At 37.6% G+C, this 17,712-nt stretch overlaps 1 non-coding gene across 1 annotated transcript; it reads left to right on the top strand.

Moving 5' to 3' along the window:
* Nucleotides 1-11,982: 11,982 nt before the first annotated feature.
* Nucleotides 11,983-12,086, top strand: LOC112731552 (small nucleolar RNA R71). The gene has a single exon (XR_003167325.1). It is a non-coding gene; the product is annotated as a small nucleolar RNA R71 (small nucleolar RNA).
* The last annotated feature ends 5,626 nt before the right edge of the window (nucleotides 12,087-17,712 follow it).

Raw genomic sequence — 17,712 nt, forward strand, 5'->3', positions numbered from 1 at the left:
CACCTTTCCATAACACTATTTCCCAAAATAACCTCTACCAATCACCTCCATTACTCCTCCAAAACCATCATACAACCCACCTACACCCACCCACTCAAATTCAAACCATCACTCCTTCCTTTTCACACATACAAACCACCTAAAACCCCCCTTGGCCGAACCACTCACACCTCTCCATCTCATCTATTTTCTTCTTCTTCTACTCCCTCTTCTCTTCTTTTGCTCGAGGACGAGCAAACCTTCTAAGTTTGGTGTGGTAAAAGCGTTGCTTTTTGTTTTTCCATAACCATTTATGACACATAAGGCCAGAGAAACCTCTAGAAAGAGGAAAAGGAAGGCAAAAGCTTCCACCTCTGAGTCATGGGAGATGGAGAGATTCATCTCAAAAGCTCATCACTAAGAAAAGGATGGAGCAAACAAGAGAGCCCACTTATGGACCTCAACAAGAGCATGAGGAAACTCCTCATCATGAAATCCCTGAGATACCTCAAGGGATGAAATTTCCTCCACAAAACTATTGGGAGCAAATTAACACCTCCCTAGGAGAATTAAGTTCCAACATGGGACAACTAAGGGTGGAGCACCAAGAGCATTCCATCCTCCTTCATGAAATTAGAGAAGACCAAAGAGCCATGAGGGAGGAGCAACAAAGGCAAGGAAGAGAAATAGAGGAGCTCAAGTGTTCCATTAGATCTTCAAGAGGAAGAACTAGCCACCATCACTAAGGTGGACCCGTTCCTTAATCTCCTTGTCTATTTATTTTTCTGTTTTTCGAAAATTATACTTTATGTTTTATTTATGTTTGTGTTTTATTACATGATCACTAGTGTTTAAGTGTCTATATCTTAAAGCTATGAATATCCTATGAATCCATCACCTTTCTTGAAAAAAAATGTCTTTAATCACAAAAGAACAAGAAGTACATGATTCCGAATTCATCCTTGAAACTAGTTTAATTATTCTGATGTGGTGACAATACTTTTTGTTTTCTGAATGAATGCTTGAACAGTGCATATGTCTTTTGAATTTATTGTTTATGAATGTTAAAATTGTTGGCTCTTGAAAGAATGATGAAAGGAGAAATGTTATTGATAATCTGAAAAATCATAAAAATGGCGAAAAAAAAGAAGAGAAAAATGGCGAAAATAAAAGAAAAAAAAGCAAGTAGAAAAAGCCAATAACCCTTTAAACCAAAAGGCAAGGGTAAAAAGGATCCAAGGCTTTGAGCATCAGTGGATAGGAGGGTCCAAAGGAATGAAATCCTGGCCTAAGCGGCTAAACCAAGCTGTCCCTAACCATGTGCTTGTGGCGTGAAGGTGTCAAGTGAAAAGCTTGAGACTGAGCGGTTAAAGTCGAGGTCTAAAGCAAAAATAGAGTGTGCTTAAGAACCCTGGACACCTCTAATTGGGGACTTTAGCAAAGCTGGGTCACAATCTGAAAAGGTTCACCCAGTTATGTGTCTGTAGCACTTATGTATCCGGTGGTAATACTGGAAAACAAAGTGCTTAGGGCCACGGCCAAGACTCATAAAGTAGTTGTGTTCAAGAATCAACATACCGAACTAGGAGAATCAATAACACTATCTAAATTCTGAGTTCTTATAGATGCCAATCATTCTGAACTTCAAAGGATAAAGTGAGATGCCAAAACTGTTCAGAGGCAAAAAGCTACTAGTCCCGCTCATCTAATTGGAGCTAAGTCTTATTGATATTTTGGAATTTATAGTATATTTTCTTCTTTTTATCCTATTTGATTTTCAGTTGCTTGGGGACAAGCAACAATTTAAGTTTGGTGTTGTGATGAGCGGATAATTTATACGCTTTTTGGCATTGTTTTTAGTATGTTTTTAGTATAATTTAGTTAGTTTTTAATATATTTTTATTAGTTTTTAATTAAAAATCACAATTCTGGACTTTACTATCAGTTTTTGTATTTTTCTGTGATTTCAGGTATTTTTTGGGTGAAATTGAGGGACTTGAGCAAAAATTTGATTCAGAAGAGGGACTGCAGATGCTGTTGGATTCTGACCTCTCTGCACTCAAAGTGTATTTTGTGGAGCTACAGAAACCCAATTGGTGCGCTCTCAATTGCGTTGGAAAGTAGACATCCAGGGCTTTCCAGAAATATATAATAGTCTATACTTTGTACGAGTTTAGATGATGCAAACTGGCGTTTAATGCCAGCTTTCTGCCCTATTCTGGCGTTAAACGCCAGAAACAAGTTGCAAATCAGAGTTAAACGCCAGAAACAGGTTACAACCTGGCGTTTAACTCCAAAAAGAGTGTCTACACATGAAAGCTCAATGCTCAGTCCAAGCACACACCAAGTGGGCCCGGAAGTGAATTTCTGCATCATTTACTTATTTTCTGTAACCCTAGTTACTAGTCTAGTATAAAAACTACTGTTAGTGATTTATTTTAGATCTTTGGATCATTTTAGATCTTTGGAGGATCTTTGGAACGTTTTTCCTAAGACTTGGGGGCTGGCCTCACGGCCATGCCTGGACCTCCATCACTTATGTATTTTCAACGGTAGAGTGTCTACACACCATAGATTAAGGTGTGGAGCTCTGCTGTCCCTCATGAATTAATGCAAAATACTATTGTTTTTCTATTCAACTCAAGTCTATTTTTTCTCTAAGATATTCATTCGCACACAAGAACATGATGAATGTGATGATTATGTGACGCTCATCACCATTCTCATTTATGAACGCGTGCCTGACAAACACTTCCGTTCTACATGAAAATAAGCTTGAATGCATATCTCTCAGCCTCCTGATTTATGATCAGAGTCTTTGTGGTATAGGCTAGAATTATTGGCGGCCATTCTTGATATCCGAAAAGTCTAAACCTTGTCTATGGTATTCCGAGTAGGATCTGGGAAGGGATGGCTGTGACGAGCTTCAAACTCGCGAGTGCTGGGCGTAGTGACAGACGCAAAAGGATTACTAGATCCTATTCCAACATGATCGAGAACCGACAGATGATTAGCCGTGTGGTGACAGCGCATTTTAGACCATTTTCACTGAGAGGACGGGATGTATCCATTGACAACGGTGATGCCCAACATACAACTTGCCATGGAAAGGAGTATGAATGATTGGATGAAGACATTAGGAAAACAGAGGTTCAGAAGGAACAAAAGAATCTCCATACGCTTATCTGAAATTCTCACCAATGAATTGCATAAGTATCTCTATCCTATTTTATATTTTATTTATATTTTAATTATCAAATCACCATAACCATTTGAATCCGCTTGACTGAGATTTACAAGATGGCCATAGCTTGCTTCATACCGAGAATCTCTGTGGGATCGACCCTTACTCACGTAAGATTTATTACTTGGACGACCCAGTGCACTTGCTGGTTAGTTATGCAAAGTTGTGAAGAAGAACTAAGATTATGAACGTGCGTATTAAGTTTTTAGCGCCGTTACCAGGGAATGAACGATCACGATTTCGTGCACCAGCACTCAAGAAACCCCCATGGCTACATGTGGAGAATCAATAGAAGAGCATAACATGAAGGAGACACTAGAAACTCCAGTGGATAGTAAGGAACATGGCTTTGTATTGGAACAAGTGGAGGAGGCCATAATAGTTGAAGAGGAAGAAGTGGTTGAAGACTTAGGAGATGCCGAACTCCCATGGGAATCAAGAATTGTAGAGTATTCCTCCAAAAAGATCAAAATTGATGTCAAGGAGGCTAGTGCACAACCTCCATGGTATATTCCCTATGAAGAATTGGATGGAATAGATCAAGAAGCGAGTTCCCTTGGTGAAGATGATCATGAACCAAGTCTTCTTAGTGATGAACCCACATCCCCACATGAACTCACTGAATATGAAGATCCTTCTTCGATTGAATCTGAGAATGATGTGGGACTGGAAGTCCTTCAGAAAGGTTGGATGGGAGTTGGAAATGCTTTGTCAAGGTCGTTGGAGACCTCTCCACCTAGGTTGCCGTCTACTCCTTCACTTGAGTGGGTAAAACTTATCTCTGTTTGACTTCCTATCCCACTTGAGTATGGTATTCTTGAAACGGACGGTCAACTCAGGAAGCTTTGTGGCATAAAGCGTAAGAGAAGATCGTTTAGTGGTTGGAGTTGCAAATCAAGGCTCATCAAGGTTGATATTTCAAGAGCTAGATGTAAGGGCTCAACTGGTGATAATTTGATTAGATCTAAAAGAAGAGTTTGGTACTCCGTAGAGAATTCAGACTGCTTGCCACCCGGTTGGGACAATGGTGATCCACTTCAAGACGGGTGTAGATACAAGATTTGGGATCCGGGAATATATGAGGATCGATTTTGGGAGCTCAAAACTTGTGAAGAACTCCATCAAAGCTTGAAGAATTTACCTGGAATTGATAGAGCTTATTGGAAGTCCAAGCATTTGTGGAAGTTTCAAGATGAGTTCTAGCATAAGCCACCATGAGAAGGAGCTCGCCAAATGTCCAACTTAAGGACTTTAACTAAAAGTGCTAGGTGGGAGACAACCCACCATGGTATAATCGTTCCTTTTTATTCTTGGTCTTATTTTATTTTATTTTATTTATTAATGTTCATTCATAATTTCTGCATATTCACCTGCATTCTGCGTCAAAAAAAAGGGAAATCGACGCGCAAGCGTACATGACGCGCGTGCGTCGTATGTGTATGCGCCAATGGACAGAGAGTTGCGCGAGAGACGCGCGGGAGGGGTGCGTGGCGCACAAGCCACCCCACGTGTACGCGTGCCTCACGCGTACGCGTCCCCTGCAAAAGTTCAACCCACGCGTAAGCGTCAGCGATGCGTACGCATGGGGATGAAAATCGGCGTAAATAGCGAATCGGACAGAGAGTTGTGCTGCTTCTACGCTGGAACTGTGCTAAAGGGACAAATTTAACCACGTGTACGCGTCCTAAACGCGTGCGCGTCATTTTCAATATGTGGCGATCCACGCGTGCGTGTGCCTAACGCCTACGCGTCACTCTCAATTTTACACGACCCACACGTACGCGTGCTGTACGCGTACGCGTTGCATGCATTGCACAATTGAACTAGTACGCCGCCTGATTTCCAATCTGCCCTCCCCCCAATCCTACTTATCTTTCTCTTATCATTCTTTCTTCTTTCTTCTTCTTCCTTCCTTCCTTCTTTCTTTCTTCTTACTTCCCACTTTTTTCTTCTTCCTCAGATTTCTTTTCTTCTTTCTCCTTTACTCTCTCATTCTTCATTTAATTATTGCATTTAATTATTCTTCTTTCTTTTTTCATTCATTTTTATGTTGGTGTTGGAACTTTATTTGGGTCTTCTATTATTATATTCGAGTTTGTGAATGTATTAGAGAGTGATTTGACAATTAATATTAATTTTTGGGTTGCATGCATGTTTGGAGTTCTTACTTTCCTTAACATACTTTACATGCATACCAAGTGTTTGTGAAAAGTCCGTATGGCATTGTGAATTCTTAATTATTCTATTCTTCTACTCTACTGCCTGTTTTTCACAAAACCCGTGCAATATTTTATTAATTAAATATAATTGTCAATACAAACGTGGTTGTTAGTTTGTTACATTTGATAATCAAATTGAGCTATTAATGCTTGATCTATGCTACTCATGCCCTTGCCGGCATGCTGATAAACATCTTGCATCTAATTGCCTCAATATATCATGCTATATTTCCATTGATGTCCTAACTGCATGGAATCGCGACCATGTGTTTACGACATTCTTCTTTACCTTGGCATTGATTATCACTTGTACTTTCCTCCTCCCGGTTCTAGATATTTTATTTCATGTCTCTTTCTTTTCTCCCTTTTCAGGATGGCCACCAGGAAGGGTACAGAGAGAGCCTCTAACAAGCCACCGGCGAGGAGAGGAATGAAAAGCACAAGCACCTTCAACAAATCAGCTGCTCCTTCAGATACTTCAGAGGATGGACCGGCTAGACCGGTAGGCAAAGCGAATGGAGCACCGTAACAAGCGCTGATTTACATACCTTAAGGAGCTGATTGTTGGCAACCACCCACCTGAAGAAGAACCAGACACTCCAGACTCCACTTCACCTACCAGCACCGGGAGCCATAACGACCCCGACTGTGAAAATGCTGTTACCAGCCCCCCTTTGTTCCTAACTGATGGCACCGAGGACGGTGCCAAGCTTTAAGTGTGGGGAGGTCGGTCAGTACCTGACTTTTGGAGGTAATTTCTTTTTCTTAACACCGATAGGTTATATTTTTTCTTTCTTTTGTTATATAGGATAGATTGCATAATAATAAGTGTTTGCATGTATGTTCTACTCGGTTGAAAAATAATAAGTTTCTTTTTAGGACCTTATTTTTGAAAATTTTCACTAATTCAAATTAAAATTCTGTGTTAAACTCGTTTGAAGATTGTAATTTGGAACATGAATTATAGCTAAGAACACACAACCCGTGAGTTTTGAGCTTAATTACATGGTTATATTATTTAACCATGATTTTTATTCTTGTGTGTTTTCTTCTCTATAATTGCAATCTATAGTTTGTTCCATTCTATATGTCCATTGTTTGGTGTATTTACATGCATGCATATGATTAAGGCCATTATTTGCTATTAGCTCACTTATCCCAAATAGCCTACCTTTTCAATTACCCTTGTAATCCACTTGGAGCCTTTTAATCCCCATTTGTTCTGTATCCTACCACATCACTAGCCTTAAGCGGAAAAACAATTAATTATCCCAAGTGAATCTTTGGTTAGCTTAAGATAGAGGTTGTGTATTAACTAAGTGTGGGGAATTATGGGAAACTTGAGTTAATAGGAGTGTGTTATATTTCTACTTTATTCAAATATTGAGAATTTGGGTACCTACTCATGTGAAACCAAAAATGTTATGTTTCTACTCATATGCATTGAAATGTTATGTTTGCTTTAATGTTCAAAAAAAATTATATATTATATTTTACAACATAAATAAATAAATAAATAGGGGACAAATCACCCCAATATTAAGTTTAATAAAAGATCAATGCATATGTGGTAAAATTAAAGAAAAATTTGATACATGAGTATGTGATGCACAAGTGAGAATTATGGGTAGCTAGGCATGATTTTAGAATTTTATAGAGTGTGTGTATGTTAGGTGATAGCTTAGGTTACTCAAAGATTCAATTTATAGCTCACTTGGCTATACATATATCCTCACCCTTACCTTAGCCCCATTACAACCTTGAAAAGACCTCATGATGTTTGCATTGGTGCATTAAATAATTGTTGATTGGTTAGATGAAGAACAAAGTTTTAGAAAGCATGACTAGAGAGGACTAGAGTGGACTACCCTATACACTTGAGAGATTAGAGTGCACATACACTACCAGTGAAGGTTCAATGCTTGATTCTATATTCCCTACTTTCATGAGCTATCTTCTTATAAGTTTACTTATCTTTACTATATGATTTGAATTAGTAGAATTGATTCATATTTGTCTTGAAGAACTTGTTTACTTTTAACCAAGTGCACAAAAGCATCTTTACTTATCTTTCCCCTATTGTTTACTTTATGTTGCTATTTAGTTTATGAATTCTCATGTTTAATTTGATTTTCTATTTAATGCAATTTGAAGTATTTCATATTTATGATTTTAATCTAGCTTTTTACATTCTTATCTTGAATTGATTAACTGGAGACACTTGAGTTATCAAACTCCTTTGTTGATTGATAATTGGAATTTGCTGGTTGGTTTGGATCCCTCTAAAGCTAGTCTTTCCTTAGGAGTTGACTAGGACTTGAGGAATCAAATTGATTAGTCCACTTGACTTTCCTTTATTTAGTAAGGGTTAACTAAGTGGGAGCAATGAACAATTCTCATCACAATTGATAAGGATAACTAGGATAGGACGTCTAGTTCTCATACCTTGCTAAGAGCTTTATTAGTTATTATTTTAATTCTTGCAATTTACTTTTCTTGTTCATTATTCAAAACCCAAAAAGATACAATCCCATAACCAATAATAACTACACCTCCCTGCAATTCCTTGAGAGACGACCCGAGGTTTAAATACTTCGGTTTATTTTATTGGGTTTGCTTTAGTGATAAACAAGTTTTTGTATGAAAGGATTTTTGTTAGTTTAGAAACTATACTTGCAACGAGAATTTATTGTGAATTCTTTACTAGCAAAAATTCGTTCATCAATACTTAACCCTAGGCGCAACTCAAGAACTAACTTTGTTGCTCCTAGTTCGTTCACTAATCTCTATTAGTTTCTGTCATTAAAACCTTATAGACTTTTTCTTCGATTTTTATCTCTTCTTTAAATTTTTATCTTTCCTTTGTCTTTACCTCACTAATAGGTTATAACCACTCCCTAAGTATTTTATGAAAGTAATTATGAGATTCTGAGCTTAAAGTTGTCTTTCTAAAACTTTTACGAAAAACTGCCTTTTCTTCATTATTTTATTATTTTTATTAAAATAATTATTTTTAATTAAATATTATTATTTAATATTTTATTATTATTTATTATTTTGTTAATATATTTTTAAAATTAACCTTTTTACCTTTTAACCTTTAAAATTCACTTTTTACCACCCATAACTTTTAAAATTTCTACTTTAACCACTCTAACTTTTAGAAATTACAAAATAACCCCCAAACACCAAAATATTTACTTATTTGCCCTTTTTAAGATCTAAAGCCTGTGCTTTATTGTTCTTTACCACACTCAAAGTGTTCTTCGTAAATTTTTTAGATTCTTTCTCTGTTTTCACCCGTTTTTCAATCTTTTCAGTAACCGATTTTTACTATAATTCATAATAAATTAGCAACCACTAAAACCCCATATTTTCCCCTTGATTACAACATAAATTCAACCCCAATTTAAGGGTTAGGGTTTGAAATTTCAGCAGCCCTTAAGAACAAAATTCATAGCTTGAATATCATCAAATTTCATCAAATTTTCACCAAAATTTCAACAAGAATCACTCATATAAACAATCAATTTCAAGCATAACCAAACCATATCATAATCACACAACTCAAACACAATTAATCAAGATTAATTTTACTAAACCCTACCTTGTTTTGCTGCTACAAATTCGGTTATGCTCTTAGGTGGTCCTTAAGCATTTTTTCCTCCTAAATCACATCAAGAACAACTTTAAATCCACAAACCCTCAACTGACCGAATATTATTCAGCATGTTAGGAACGGATTTCTCACCTTAAACTTGCTGGAAATTAACTTTTCTTGGCCCACAAGTCAAAGTTAAGCATGATTCCTAAGGAAGAACATCAAGAAAACACATGTTTAAGTATGTTTCCTTGAAACCGAAGCAAAAGGGAGATGGTGAAGCTGGTGCAGGAAACTGGCTTCGCATGTTTCACACAGATAGACCGGCAAGTATACCGGGTCGTCCAAGTAATACCTCAGGTGAGTGAGGGTCGATCCCATGGAGATTGTTGGTTTGAGTAAGCAATGGTTACCTTGCAGATCTTAGTCAGGCAGATAGAAATTATAGTTGTCACGAGAAAATGAATAAAATAGTTAAATAAATAAAACAATACTAGATAGGTGTGAAATCCATGGTATGAGAACGGTTGAGGTTTTGGAGATGCTTTTTCCTTCTGGATCAACTTTTCTCACCATCTACTCCAACTTCTGATTGATTCATTCCATGACAGGCTGTATATGATTAACGCCGAGTCAGCGGTCATTAATCTCCTCTGCTTCAGATCAAACACTGGGTCAGCGGTCATCCAATCTGAACAGGGGTGAAGCTCCTACAACCCATTCCCTTGGTGATCCTACTCAAAGCGCCACAGACAAGGTTGAATCTTCTGGATCAGAGAATGCTGCGTCTTAGTTCTAGCCTATACCACAAAGGCCCTAGTCGCCCCGCACCTCGGCTGAACTAATGTCTCGAGAAGTTCCCAACGAAGCCGTGGATTAGCAGTCTAAGAGATGTATAATCAAGCTTGTGGTTCAGTACTATCCCGTCAAGGACTCGCAAGAACCTATGTGAATAGGGATAAAGGTCAAGTTACACTCCCAATTCATTAGGATGAAGAATGAAGATACATCTTAGAACAGAATCAAGCATAGATTGAAATAGAATAGTGATATTATTAATCCATAAGAATCAGCAGAGCTCCTAACCTTAACCTTAGGAGATTCGTGACTCATACTTTACAAAAGGTAATGTAAAACCTAAAAGTGGGCAAGAGGTTTTTTAACAAGGGTGAACTCTTGTTTATATATACTAATCTGCTAACTAAGAATTACAGAAATCAGATAAACTAGTCTTGTAGTGAGAGGAGCGGTTGAAGCACTTCTTGTTTGTTAATGGTGCTTCCTTCAACTGAAGTAGAATGAGGTTTATAAACCTTGAACAGAAGATAGTCCTCATCTAATTCTAGGACTAGTTTACCTCTGTCTACATCAATCACGGCCTTAGCTGTAGCTAGGAAAAGTCTTCCAAGGATGATGGATTCATCCTCTTCCTCCCCAGTATCTAGGATTATAAAATCAGCAGGGATGTAACAGTCTTCAACCTTCACCAAGGCATCCTCTACCAGTCCATAAGCCTTTTTCATAAACTTGTCTTCCATCTCTAGTGAGATTCTTACAGCTTGTACATCAAAGATTCCCAGCCTCTCCATTATAGAAAGAGGCATGAGGTTTATGCTTGACCCTAGGTCACACAGAGCCTTATCAAAGGTCATGGTACCTATGGAGCAAGGAATCAAGAAGCGTCTAGGATCCGACTTCTTCTGAGGTAACTTCTGCTGAACCAAGGCATTGAGTTCCTTAGTGAGCACTGGAGGTTCTTCCTCCAATGTCTCTGTTCCAAATAACTTGGCATTCAACTTCATCAGAAGTCCTAGGTACTGAGCAACTTGCTCTTCCCTAGTTTCCTCTTCCTCTTCAGAGGAGGAGTGATCTTCATAATCCATGACTGCAATAAGGCATTCAAGGGAACTTCTATAGTCTCCTCATGAGCCTTAGTTGCCTTCAGTTCTTCAATAGGGAAGTCTTTAGTGGGCGTTGAATGCCCAGCTGCCCTATTACTGGCATTCAACGCCAATGATGGTTCTTCTTTGGGCTTTGGATACCCAGTAAGGTCTTCCTTACTGGCGTTCAATGCCAGGTATAGCTCATCCTTGGGTGTTGAACGCACAGTAAGGACTTCCTTACTGGCATTCAATGCTAGAGTATCCCCTTCAGATTCGGCCTCAGCTTCCATAATGATGGCCTTGCACTCTTCACTTGGGTTTAATTCAGTGTTACTTGGGCGAGTGTTAGGAGGGGTCTCAGGGATTTTCTTACTTAGCTAACCAACTTGTACCTCCAGATTTCTAATGGAGGACCTTGTTTCTGTTATGAAACTGTGAGTAGTCTTAGAGATTTCAGAGACTATGGTTGCTAAGTCAGAAAGGCTCTGTTTAGAAGTCTCCATATGTTACTGAGAAGATGGGAATGATGGTTTGTTGTTGAACCTATTCTGGGTTCTTCCACCTTGATTATTGTTAAAGCCTTGCTGAGGCTTCTGTTGATTCTTCCGAGAAAGGTTAGGATGATTTCTCCATGAGGAGTTGTAGTTGTTTTCATAGGGTTCTTCAATGTAATTCACCTCTTCCATCATGGGTTGATCTGGATCATAGGCATCTCCATCATAGGAGGTGTCTTAAGTACTGCCAACTGTAGCTCGCATTCCAATCAAATGCTGAGAGATCATATTGACATGTTGAGTCAAGATCTTATTTTGAGCCAATATAGCATTCAGAGTATAAACTTCTAGAACTCATTTCTTCTGGGCTACCCCATTGTTCATAGGGTTTCTCTCAGAAGTATACATGAACTGGTTGTTTGCAACCATTTCAATGAGTTCCTGCGCCTCTTCAGGCATTTTCTTCAAGTGGAGTGATCCACCAGCAGAATGGTCCAAGGACATCTTGGACATCTCAGATAGACCATCATAAAAGATTCTTAGGATAGACTATTCTGAGAGCATGTCAGGAGGACATCTTCTTATCAGTTGCTTGTATCTTTCCCAAGCTTCAGAGAGGGATTCACCCTCTTTTTGTTTGAAGGTTTGAACTTTCACCCTGAGCTTGCTCATCTTCTGAGGTGGAAAGAACTTGGCCAAGAAAGCATTGACCAACTTTTCCCAAGAGTCTAGGCTTTCCTTAGGTTGAGAATCTAACCATATCCTAGCTCTGTCTCTAATAGCAAAAGGAAAAAGCATAAGTCTGTAGGCCTCAGGATCCACTCCATTGGTCTTAACAGTGTCACAGATTTACAAAAATTTAGATAAGAATTGATGTGGATCTTCCAGTGGAAGTCCATGAAATTTACAATTCTGTTGCATTAGAGAGATTAACTAAGGCTTAAGCTCAAAGTTATTTACTCTAATGGCAGGTATGGAGATACTTCTTCCATAGAAGTCAGAAGTGGGTGCAGTAAAGTCACCAAGAACCTTTCTTGTATCTCCTCCATTATTCTGTTCGGCTGCCATGTTTGTATTTTCTGTTTCTTATTCGAAAAGTTCTGTGAGATCTCTTCCGAAGTGTTGTGCCTTAACTTGTTGTAAACGCCTCCTTAGGGTCTTCTTAAGTTCAGGATCAGGATCAAAGAGAGGTTCGTTATCCTTGTTCCTGCTCATAAACAAGAAAAGAAAACAAGAAAGAAAGAGAATAGGAGCTCTATGTCAAAGGATAGAGAACTCCCTGTGAGATATGAAGAAGAAAGAAGAATGAAGATAGAGGAATGAGATGAAGAATTCGAATAAAAGGGTAGAGAAATTTGAAAATTTATGAATCAAAAAGAGAAACTAAAATTAAAATATTTTTGTTTTTATTTTATTTATTAATTGAATTAAAAAGATTTGAAAAATTGAGTGTGATTTTTGAAAAAGAAGAGAGAGAAAAAGAATATTAGTTTTCGAAAATAGAAGAGAGGTGAATTAGTTAGGAAGTTTTGAAAAAGATAGAAAGAGAAAAAAGTAACTAATTAAGAAATATTAGAAAATAAGATAAGATAGCAGATTTGAAAAATATTTAATTTTAAAAATTTTGAAATTTAAAATTGGAAAGGAAAAGTCAACAAGATAAGATAAGAATTTGAAAAGATTTGATTTTGAATTTTAGAATTAAGATAAGATAAGATAATGATTTGAAAAAGATTTGATTTTTGAAAAGATTTGATTTTTGAAAAGATTTGATTTTGAATTTTAAAATTAAGATAAGATAAGATAATGATTTGAAATTTAGAGAAAGATAAACCAAAGATAAGATAAAGATTTGAAAAAGTTTTGAATTTTAAAATTTAAAAGAAAGATAAGATAAGAAAGAATCAAATTAAAAGAAAAAATTTGAAAAGATTTAAAAAAATAAGATTTGAAATTTGACTTTACTAACAAGAAAATACCAAACTTTAAAATTTTTAAATCAAAAGGAGTAAGATTTTCGAAATTTTTTAATAAAGATAGAAAGGATATTTTTTTTTATTTTTTAAATTAATGAAGAAAGAGAGAAAAACAATCACAAGAGACTAAACTTAAAATTTTTAGATCAAAAGACACTTGGTTTTCAAAAATTTAAAAAGAAAAACACCAAAAGACACCAAACTTAAAAAATTTTAAGATCAAAACAAGAAAAGAAACAAGAACAACTTGAATACCAAGAAGAACACTAAGAACAATTTTTGAAAATTTAAAGAAAATAAAGAACACACAAAGGACACCAAACTTAAGCATTGACACTAGACTCCAACAAAAGACAAAGAAAAGATGGATTTTTGAAAAAGTTTTTGAAAAAGAAAACAAAAGACTCAAACAAAAGTAAAAAGTACCTAATCTAAGCAATAAGATAATCCGGTCGAACAATCCCCAGCAACGGCGCCAAAAACTTGGTGCACGAAACTGGCTCCGCACGTTTTGCACAGATAGACCGGCAGGTATACTAGGTCGTCCAAGTAATACCTCAGGGAAGTGAGGGTCGATCCCATGGAGATTGTTAGTTTGAGCAAGCAATGGTTTCCTTGCAGATCTTAGTCGGGCGGATAGAAATTATAGTTGTCACGAGAAAATGCATAAAATAGTTAAATAAATAAAACGTTACTAGATAGGTGTGAAATCAATGGTATGAGAACGGTTGAGGCTTCAGAGATGCTTCTTCCTTTTGGATCAACTTTTCTCACCATCTACTCCAACTTCTGATTGATTCATTCCATGGCAGGCTGTATATGATTAATGCCGGGTTAACGGTCATTAATCTCCTCTGCTTCAGATCAAACGCCGGGTCAGCGGTCATCCAATCTGAATGGGGGTGAAGCTCCTGCAGCCCATTCCATTGGTGATCCTACTCAAAGCGCCACAGAAAAGGCCAAATCTTCCAGATCAGAGAATGCTGCATCTTAGTTCTAGCCTACCACAAAGGCCCTAATCGCCCCGCACCTCGGCTGAACTAATGTCTCGAGAAGTCCCTAACGAAAACATGGATTAGCCGTCTAATTGATGTTTAATCAAGCTTGTGGTTCAGTACTATCCCGTCATGGACTCGCAAGAACCCATGTGAATAGGGATGGCAGTCAATTTACACTCCCAATTCATTAGGATGAAGAATGAAAATACATCTTAGAATAGAATCAAGCATAGATTGAAATAGTATAGTGATATTATTAATCCATAAGAATCAGTAGAGCTCCTAACCTTAACCTTAGGAGGTTAGTGACTCATACTTTACAAAAGGTAATGTAAAACATAAAAGTGGGCGAGAGTTTTTTTTAACAAGGGTGAACTCTTGTCTATATATACTAATCTGCTAACTAAGAATTACAGAAATCAGAGAAACTAGTCTTGTAGTGCCAAAACAATTCACTTTCAGGACCCATTGGTCAGTGTTTGGGCTGAGCTAAGGGTGTCTCCACATCCTAGGATCCTTCTTGGGCATTGAACACCAGTCTTGGGCTCCTGTTTGGGCGTTGGATGCCAGCTGCTCCCTTTTGGGCGTCCGACGCCAAGAAGAGGGTGGAGTACTGGCGTTGAACGCCAGTTTTGGACCTTCATTTCTCAAGAAAAGTAAGAACTATTATATATTTCTGGAAAGCCCTGGATGTTAGCTTTCTATATCCATTAAGTGCGTGCCATTTGGACTTTTGTAGCTCCAGAAAAACTCCTTCGAGTGCACGGAGGTCAAATCCTAACAACATCTGCATTCCTTTCTCTGTCTCTGAATCAGACTTTTTTCAAAGCTCCTCAATTTTAGCCAGAATTTATCTTAAATCATCATAAAATACAAAAACTCAAATTAGAATCCAAAAATATGAATTTTGCACTAAAACCTATGAAATTATAATAAAACTTAAACAAAACATAATGAAAACTATATGAAAAAGATGCCAAAAAGCGTATAAAATATCCGCTCATCAGCAGCCAACTCACCTTGATTCCAGCCTTGATAAGTCATATGGTTATGTAGAGAAAGAAGATAGGATCATTTTGGTCGGATTGGAATTTTGATTTGAGTTTTAGTTTAAAAGAAATCAAGCTTTGAAGATTTGGAACTAAGAACTTTTCTCTCTTTTTCTCTCTTCCTATTTTTGGCCACAAGGAGTAAATGAGTCAGCCTTGTAGGTCTTGGGGTGTAAGGTGAGTTGTGATTGGTTGGCTTGGAGGTGGATTAAAATAATATTAAAATATCTTAGATGTATAATTACTAAAACTAGATGTATTAGAACATACACTTAACAACACTTCCAGAGATTAATATCTGAGCTAATAGTATAAATGACACTAGTAACGTGATTAACATGAGAATAGAAGGCATATGATGAGGCATTAGCATTGCTAAAGTCATCAGAGAGTGCTGGTGTTAAGTTGCACCAGTAAACTGTGAACCCGATTAAACCGATTTCTTGTTTTTAGCTAAAATAGACCAGGTAATATTATAATATTATACTATTATCTTTCTTCTCTTATGAATCAAGTCCGGTTTGTCAAACTGAGACTATTTACGGAAACTAGAATCAAAACTCCTAACTGATACGGTTTAAAAACAAGGTTCTTCGCGATTGCGTTGTTGAACTTGTCTCAACTGAGGTCCTGACTTAAATATGACATAATGACAATTAGGATTGAGATGCTTGATGATACATCAGAGGTGTTTCCTTTACTGATCTTTTAGAGAAATCCGTGCCTTCAGAAAAGATCTCACGTACTCGAAAAACTAGGTTGTTACATAAATCGCTAATCAAGACGCTGGTTAGCACAACATGCAAAAATGTGGTGACATGAAAGTCGAGTCACTTAGAAGTTACCATAGCCACATACTTTGTGCCTGAGGTCAACCGTGTATTCAACTCCATTAGTCATCTCACGAACCTTGAAAACTTCATTGTGCCTATCAAATCGATGCCTATAAATTTTCTTGCAAATTAGTAGTGGAAAATTTTGAGAAGGCATGTACAACATTGATGCGCTCTTGAGCCTCTGCACTCTTTCGGGTAAATAGCTCATTCAAGCGGTAAACGGTTGCCCTTACCAATGTCATCACAGGGAGATTGTGCGCATCCTTCAACACAGAGTTTATGCACTCAACCAGATTGGTTGTCATATGACCCCAGCGATTCCCTTCAATGAAAGCCATAACCAATTGTCGATGATCAATCTTGTCACAACATTGAGTATATCTCTCTCCATGCTCCCACAATCACTAGTGATGAGCGGATATTTTATACACTTTTTGGCATCATTTTCATATAGTTTTTAGCATGTTTTATATAGTTTTCATTAAGTTTTTATAGGTTTTAGTGTTAAATTCACATTTTTAGATTCTACTATGAGTTTTTGTGTTTTTGTATAATTTCAGGTATTTTCTGGCTGAAATTGAGGAGCTGGAGAGAAGTCTGATTCAGAGACAGAGAAAGCATTGCAGATGCTGTTCGGATCTGACCTGCCTGCATTCGGAAGAGCTTTTCTGGAGCTAACGAAGTCCAAATGAAGCACTCTCAACGTCTTTGGAAGGCTGACTTCTACAGCATTCCATCAATATATAATAGTCCATTATTTGCTTTGGATTAGAAGGCCCAAAACTGGCATCCAATGCCAGCTACCTGCCCCCTTCCAGGCGTCCAGCGCCCAAAGAGCAGAGACTAATGTACAGACGCCCAAAGAAGACCCCCTAGCTGGCGTTCCACGCCCTAGAGACCTCATAGCACGTAGATCTTATCAAATCTCAGCCCAAACACTCACCAAGTGGGCCCCAGAAGTGGACTTTAGCACTAAATAGACTATTTTACCCTTACTAGTCATCTGTTTAGTATTTAAAGTGTATTTTACATAATCATTCGAACAACATACTACCATTCAGCATCATCCACGTTTTACTTGTGTTTTTACTTCAGTATGAGTTTCTAAACCTCCTAGGTTGAGGGGAAGAGCCCTGCTAAGTCCTATGAATTAATAAAAGTATTACTATTTCTTCTTCGATCCGTGTTTGATCTATCTCTAAGATGTATATCCGGTCTTCATCGTGGTGAATAGGATGATCTAACCAATTAGCTCTGTTCATCACATTAAGACGAATGTGCCTGATAAACACCCGCGTCTACTTGGGTTCGTGTGAAAAATGCGTGACTGGAAAGCACGAGCCAACAGCTATGTTTATACATCTCTCAGACGGTTAATCCACGACTTCGTTGGGGACTTCCCGAGACACCAGTTCAGCCGATTTCCGAGGAGA

This window comes from Arachis hypogaea, chromosome 12, assembly GCF_003086295.3.
Source record: "Arachis hypogaea cultivar Tifrunner chromosome 12, arahy.Tifrunner.gnm2.J5K5, whole genome shotgun sequence".
NCBI classification, from domain to species: Eukaryota; Viridiplantae; Streptophyta; class Magnoliopsida; order Fabales; family Fabaceae; genus Arachis; species Arachis hypogaea.